Source organism: Carlito syrichta, unplaced genomic scaffold (assembly GCF_000164805.1).
Source record: "Carlito syrichta isolate Samal-C Ts95f unplaced genomic scaffold, Tarsius_syrichta-2.0.1 Scaffold97166, whole genome shotgun sequence".
Lineage (NCBI taxonomy): Eukaryota > Metazoa > Chordata > Mammalia > Primates > Tarsiidae > Carlito > Carlito syrichta.
Genome location: NW_007041262.1, coordinates 47,752 through 54,978, shown reverse-complemented (window position 1 = coordinate 54,978; position 7,227 = coordinate 47,752).

Sequence of the window (7,227 nt, the reverse complement as noted above, 5' to 3'; positions counted from 1 at the left end):
AGGCAATCCACTCCCCTCAGCCTCCCAAAGGCGCGGGATTACAGGCTGAGCCACCGAGCCCGGCAAGATGTCTTAATATAGGTGGAGAGTTGGAGTGGACGGTCTCAGAGGCCCCAATCCTTCATTTATCCTTTCATTTATCAATTTTGCAAATATTTGTTGAGGGCATATTATGGACCAACCCGTGGTCTTGGCTGTGCAGACTGTGTTCACTGCTGTATCCCTCTCCCTGTGGAGCTGACATTCAAGCCTGGCATGTCGGAATCCCCTTACACTCAGAACTTCTGGAAACATTTGCAGAATTTAAACAGCAGACAGAATCTTCTGTGGACTTTCCATTTCCCACCTTCCTGTGAAAGAAAAATAAGAAAAATGATTGCATGTATATCTAGTATTTACCACGTGCCAGGCACTATGCTAAGCATTGTGTATATATTAACTCGCCTAATCCTCACACCTACCCCATAGGCCTGTTGTGAGCATTTAAAGGTAAATTTATATACACATATGTTTATAAATATCAGCCACACTTCACACCTGTATTCCCAGCACTTTGGGAGGCCAAAGCGGGAGGACTGCTTGAGGCCAGCCTGGGCAACACAGTGAGACCTCATCTCTTTTTTAAGAATCAAAAAATTCAGCCGGGCTCAGTGGCTCAGCCTGTAATCCCGTGCCTTTGGGAGGCTGAGGTGAGTGGATTGCCTTAGCCCGCGGGTTCGAGACCCACCCGGGCAACTTGGCGAGACCTCATCTCTACAATAAATTAAAAAATGAGCCGGGTGTGGTAGTGCGTGCCTGTAGTTCCAGTTACTTGGAAGGCCGGAGCCCAGCAGGTCGCAGATGTGGTGGCCAGGAGCAGCCACTGCACTCCAGTCTGGGTGACAGGGTGAGACTCCAACTCAAAAAAAAAAAAAAAAAAAAAAAAATTAGCCAGCTGTGGTGGCTCACCATCTGTAGTCCCACCTACTCAGGAGGCTGAGGTGGAAGGCTCGCCTGAGCCCAGGAGGTCGAGGCTGTGGTGAGCCATGACCTTGGCGCTGCACTCCAACCTAGGTGACAGAGCAAGACCCTGACTCATAAATATACAGACATATATTTATACGCACATGCCTGTCATAAAACACTATGTAAGAGATTATTACTATCATGCCCATTTTACAGATGAAAGACTGAGGTGCAGAGAGGTGAAGTCCCTTGACCAAGCTTGCATGGTTAGTGAGCAGCTCAGAGGTGCCCACCCAGACTGCCAGACTCTGCTTTTGGCCATGTCTCTGCTGCAGAGGCGGCAGGTGCACCAGCTTTTTATGTGCTGTTTGCTGCAGCAGACAGGCTTGAAGTGGCTCTCTGAAAGGGAGAATCCTGGCAATGTGTGCTCTGCTGTTTGTACCCACCCCCACACTGCCAGAAAGTTCCCCATAAAACATCCCCTTGGCCAGGCTTGGTGGCTCAGCCTGTAATCCCAGCACTTTGGGAGGCCGAGGCGAGTGGATTGTCTGAGCCCGCAGGTTTGAGACATGTCCGGGCAATTGGCAAGACCTCGTCTCTACAATAAATCAAAAATAAGCCAGGCGTGGTAGCGCGCACCTGTAGTTCCGGCCACTTGGAAGACTCAGGCGGAAGGATTGCCGGAGCCCAGCAGGTCGAGGCGGCGGTGACCAGGAACGGTCACTGCACTCCAGTCTGAGTGACAGTGAGACTCCAACTGAAAAAAAAAAATCCCCTTGGCCAGGCATGATGGCTCAAGCCTGTAATTCCAGCACTTTGAGAGGTGGAGGCAAGAGGACTGCCTGAGTCCAGGGTTCAAGACCAGCCTGGGCAAGTTGGTCAGATCTCTCTCTAAAAAATTAGCCGGGCGGGCAACCCCCAACTGTGGGTTTTCTGTCCTCTCAATAAATCCTGCTTTCTCAAAAAAAAAAAAAATTAGCTGGGCATGGTGGCACACCCCTGTAGTTCCAGCTACTTGGAAGGCTGAGGCACAAGGATCGCCTGAGCCCAGCAGGTCGAGGCTGCGGGGGCCATGAGCACGCCACTGCCCTTCAGCCTGGGTGGCAGAATGAGACTCCAACTCAAAAGAAAAAAAATCCCCTTGACCCTGCGTGCCTCCAGCTGGCTTCTTCCTGATTCATCTACACTGGCTTGTTCTCCCTCCTCCACACCCTCTCACCCCTCAGCCCCCTGCACTTGGGCTCTGCCTCTTCCCTTGCACCCCAGCCTCACCCTGTGCTGACTCCACTCTCACTGAGCTCACCTTGGACTGACCCCTCCTTGCGAAATCCAGGGCCCGCTTTGCAGTGCTCTTCTGGCTTCTCCCAGGCTCTTGGGCCTCTTTCTTGAATCACTCTCTCACTGGGAGTCCAGAATTCTCACCAGCCTCTTTTTTCTCCTCCCTGACGGTGCCTTCCTGGTCCCCGCCGAGAGAACCTCTTTCCCAGCATGTCCCTTCTCCCTCTTTGGCTCTGGACCATGCCATCCCCTTCAGCCTCTCTGCTGAAGACTCTCTCCCTGCTGTGTCTGCCTCACTGTCTCCCCAGAACTTGACAACCACACGTCTGCCTGCCACCCTGACTTCTCCCTTGACCTTGACTTAGCCAATACAGAACTCGTCATTCCACCATCTTCCCACTCAAACCTGGTCTTCTCCGTGCTCCCCATTCCCAGAACGGGCACCACCGTCCAGACACTGTGCAAGCTGCCAACTGTCATCGTCAGCTCCTGCCCACACCCCATTGCCCGACACTATCTGTCACCGAAACCTGGCCATTTGAGCATCCGCCCCCGCAGTCACCGTCCTGGTCCAGGAGAACATCGTCTTTTACACACATACGTGCATTTGCTTCCTGGATCCCTTGCGGCTGCTTCTCAAATTTAAACCTACATTTGAGTAACTTGCGAAGGTTTACCAAATCTTCTTGGCCAGGCACAGTAGCTCACACCTGCACGCCCAGCATTTTGGGAGGCCGAGGTGGGAGGATCGCATGAGCCTAGGAGTTTGAGACCGGCCTCGGCAACATAGTGAGACCTCATCTGTATAAAAATATCAAAAACTTAGCCAGGCCATGGTGATGTGCGCCTGTAGTCCCAGCTACTCTGGAGACTGAAGTGGGAGTATCACATGAACCCAGGAGGTCGAGGATGCAGTGACCCGTGATCACACCACTGACCTCCAGCCTGGGTGACTGAGTGAGACCCCGACTCAAAAAAAAAACAAAAAAACACAACAGCCGGGCTTGGTGACTCAGCCTGTAATCTCGCGCTTTGGGAGGCTGAGGTGAGTGGATTGCCTGAGCCCACGGGTTCGAGACCTGCCTGGACAACTTGGCCAGACCTCATCTCTACAATAAATCAAAAAAATTAGCCGGGCATGGTAGCACGCGCCTGTAATTCCAGCTACTTGGAAGGCTGAGGTGGAAGGATCGCTGGAGTCTAGCAGGTCAAGGCTGGACTGGAGAATCCAACTTAAAAAAAAAACAAATCTTCATCAGGTCCAGTCTGGACCACTTAAATTAGAATCCCTGGGTGTGATGTTTAGATATAGCATTATATCAATTCCAATATGCAGCCACAGTTAAGAATCACTCTAATAGGAGCTTGGAGCTGCAAATAACATATATCTGGGGCTCACATTAGTTTAAATCAGTGGTTTTTAACCTTTAGTGTACATGAGAATCAATTAGAGAGCTTGTTAAGACACAGATTGCGGGGGGGTGGGGTTGATGGCTCAGTTTGTAGTCCCAGCACTTTGAGAGGCTGAGGCGAATGGATTGACTGAACCTGCAGGTTCGAGACCAGCTTGGGCAACTTGGTGAGACCTCTCTCTACAATAAATCAAAAATTAGCCAGGCGTGATAGCACGTGCCTGTACTTCCGGCTACTTGAAAGGTTGGAGCGGAAGAATCCCTGGAGCCCAGCAGGTCGATGCTGGGGTGGCCATGAGCGTGCCACTGCACTCCGACCTGGGTGATGGAGTGACTCTGACTCAAAAAAAAAAAAGATACAGATTGCTGAACTGGGTGCAGTGACTCATGCCTGTAATCCCAGTGCTTTGGGAGGCTGAAGTGGGAAGATTGTTTGAAGCCAGGAATTCAAGACCATGCTGGGCAACATAGTGAGACACACATACAAAACTAAAAAATACATTAGCTGGGCATAGTGGCACATGCTTGTAGCCCTAGCTACTTCGGAGGCTGAGGAGGGAGGATTGCTTAAGCCAAATGAGGCAGCAGTGAGCTATGATAGTGCCCCTGTACTCCAGTCTGGGTGACATAGTGAGATCTTGTCTCCAAAATAATTTTTTTTTTTTTAAGATACAGATTGCCGGACCCCACCTGCAGAGTTCCTGAGTAGCAGGTCTGGGATGAAGTCTAAGACTTTGCATTCCTAATGTTGCTGGTTCAGGATCCACCCTTTTACTTACTTATTTTATTGAGTCAGGGTCTCACTTTGTTGTACAAGTTGACCTGTCTTAAAGGTCAACTGGGCCAGGCTTGGTGGCTCAGACTGTCATCCCAGCACTTTGGGAGGCCGAGGTGAGTGCATTGCCTGAGCCCGCAGGTTCAAGACCAGCCCGGGCAACTCGGCGAGACTTCATCTCTAAAATAAATCAAAAATCAGTCGGGCATGGTAACACAAGTCTGTAGTTCCGGCTCCTTGGAAGGCTGAGGCAGAAGGATCGCCGGAGTCCAGCAGGTCAACGCTGGGGTGGTTGTGAGCGTGCCACTGCACTCCAGCCTGGGCGATGGAATGAGACTCCAACTCAAGGATGTCAAAGAATATGGTAGTCTAGACTGAGCTGTACAAAGAGAGGCTACTCTTGCCCCCTCTTGACCCACATCCATAGGTTGCAGTCAGACCTGCATTTGTCCCCAGGCTCACTCTCCACCTGTGTCCCTGGGAAGGTCACTTAACTTCCTAGACCACCTAGAGCATGTCGCCTAATCTTTGGGATGGGGATGTAAGATGATTAAATTAAATGCAAAGCTCCTGGATCAATAAATGTCACATGCAAAATGCTATGTGAATGAAATTATTCTCTCTTTATTTTGAGTCGTCTCACTTGTCGCCCAGGTTGCAGTGGTGTGACCCCAGCTCACTACAGCCTTGACCTCCTGGGCTCAGGCGATCCTTCTGCCTCAGCCTCCTGAGTAACTGGGGTTCCAGCTACTTGGAAGGCTGAGGCGGAAGGACTGCCAGAGCCCAGCAGGTAGACTCTGGGGTGGCCGTGAGTGTGCCACTGTACTCTAGCCTGGGTGATGGAGAGAGACTCCAATTAAAAAAAAAAAAAAGTACAGCTTTAGGCCGGACGTGGTGGCTCGTCTGTAATCCCAGCACTTTGGGAGGCCGAGGCAAGAGGATTGCCTAGCCTATGGGTTTGAGACCAGTCTGGGCAACTTGGTAAGACCTCATCTCTACAATCAATAAAAATTAGCTGGGTGTGGTGGCACGTGCCTGTGGTTCCAGCTACTTGGAAGGCTGAGGCGGAAGGATCACCTAAGCCCAGCAGGTCAAGGATGAGCATGCCACTGCATTCCAGCCTGGGCGACAGAGTGAGACTCCAACTCAAAAGAAAAAAAAAAAGTACAGCTTTGTCTCTAGATGGGAGGGAAAGTGGTTCCTGACTGGGCCTGCAGTTCTAAGTAACAAGATAGGGAGGAAAAGCCTCGAGATGCTCCAGACACCCTGTCGCAGCCCTCCCCACCCCACCACCCACAGCTGAGTCAATGTCAGTTTCCCGCAAAGGTCAAAAAGGAAGGAAATGAGACTGCTCCATTTGCCCTCTGACTGGACCTGCTTCCTCACCCAAGATTGTGGGCGTGTCTGTCTGTCATCCAGTCTCTGCGCAGTGGCACTCCTCTGAGTGGCACTCCTCTTCTGACCCTCTGAGCCCAGCGAGCCTGGACTGTCAGGAGAGGCAGGCTCCGGGTGGGGATGGAAGTGCCTGACCCTGGGATCTCCAACCCTGGTACTCCAGGCACATGCCACCACACCCAGCTAATTTTTATTGATTGTAGAGATGAGGTCTTACCAAGTTGCCCAGCCTGGTCTCAAACCCATAGGCTAGGCAATCCTCTTGCCTCGGCCTCCCAAAGTGCTGGGATTACAGACATGAGCCACCGCGTCCGGCCTAAAGCTGGTGGGATGGATCCAGGCTGCAGGCCTGGGAAGCCAACAGAGCACATACCGGTTCTGGGACACCCCCTCCCCAGCCAGCTCTATCTAAAGTCTACCAGTTAGTCTTCCAGAATATCTCCTTCTGGTGTAGATCGTATCAATGCCAAGTTCCTGGTTTTGATAGCGCACTGTAGTTATGCAAGATGTTACCACGGGAGAAACTGAGTAGAAAGGTCCATGAGATTTTCCTGTTTACTTTTTTTGATCCTCTGTGAATCTGTGATTATGGCAAAACAAACTTCGTTGTTTTTTAAAACAAGCTCCTTTTTGGCGGAGCACAGTGGGGCATGCCTGTAATCCCAGCACTTTGGGAGGCCGAGGCAGGAGGATCGCTTGAGTCCAGGGGTTTGAGACCAGCCTGGGCAACAATTGTGAGACCTCATCTCTACAAAAAAATAATCAAAAAATTAGGCATGTTAGCGTGCCCCTGTAGTCCCAGCTACTCGGGAGGCTGCGGTGGGAGGATCGCCTGAGCCGGGGAGCTCCTCTTCAACTTCCTCTCCACTCCCGGAGCCACCCCCAGATCCAGGCCCTCATCGCCTCCCGCTAGGATCCTGGCAAGCACTTCCAGTCTTCTTCCCGCCTTTGATCGTGTCACACGGTGGTCCACCCAGAGAATCCCTGGACATCTTGGCCTGTGACAGCCGGCTTGTTGGAGGGAGCCAGGCCCAGGGCCCGCCAGACCCTTCGGCCCTTCTCAGCCACGCTCACGCCCCCTCCCCACGACATTCGGCGCCTCAGGTCGCCGTGGATGCCGTGCCGGGTCTCCCTCCCACGCCTGGGCTGCTCGTCCCCTTCTCCACCGACAGCCGGAACCCAGCTGAACGTCCTCTGATGCCGGGAAGGCTTTCCCACCGGTTACGCGGGAATAGCAGTCCCCGCGGGCCTGCTGGAAGGATCCGCGGTGGCGATGGCTGGCATACCGCCTTTTTCAAACAAGGCCTTCAATAACCGGTGACCGCTAAGCTCTTCCAAGGAGGGGGCGAGAGCAGGGTCTGCGGACCCCGCCCCCCACCCCGCATCTCGGGCTTCCTCCTCCCCCGCGCTCCCCCCGCCTCC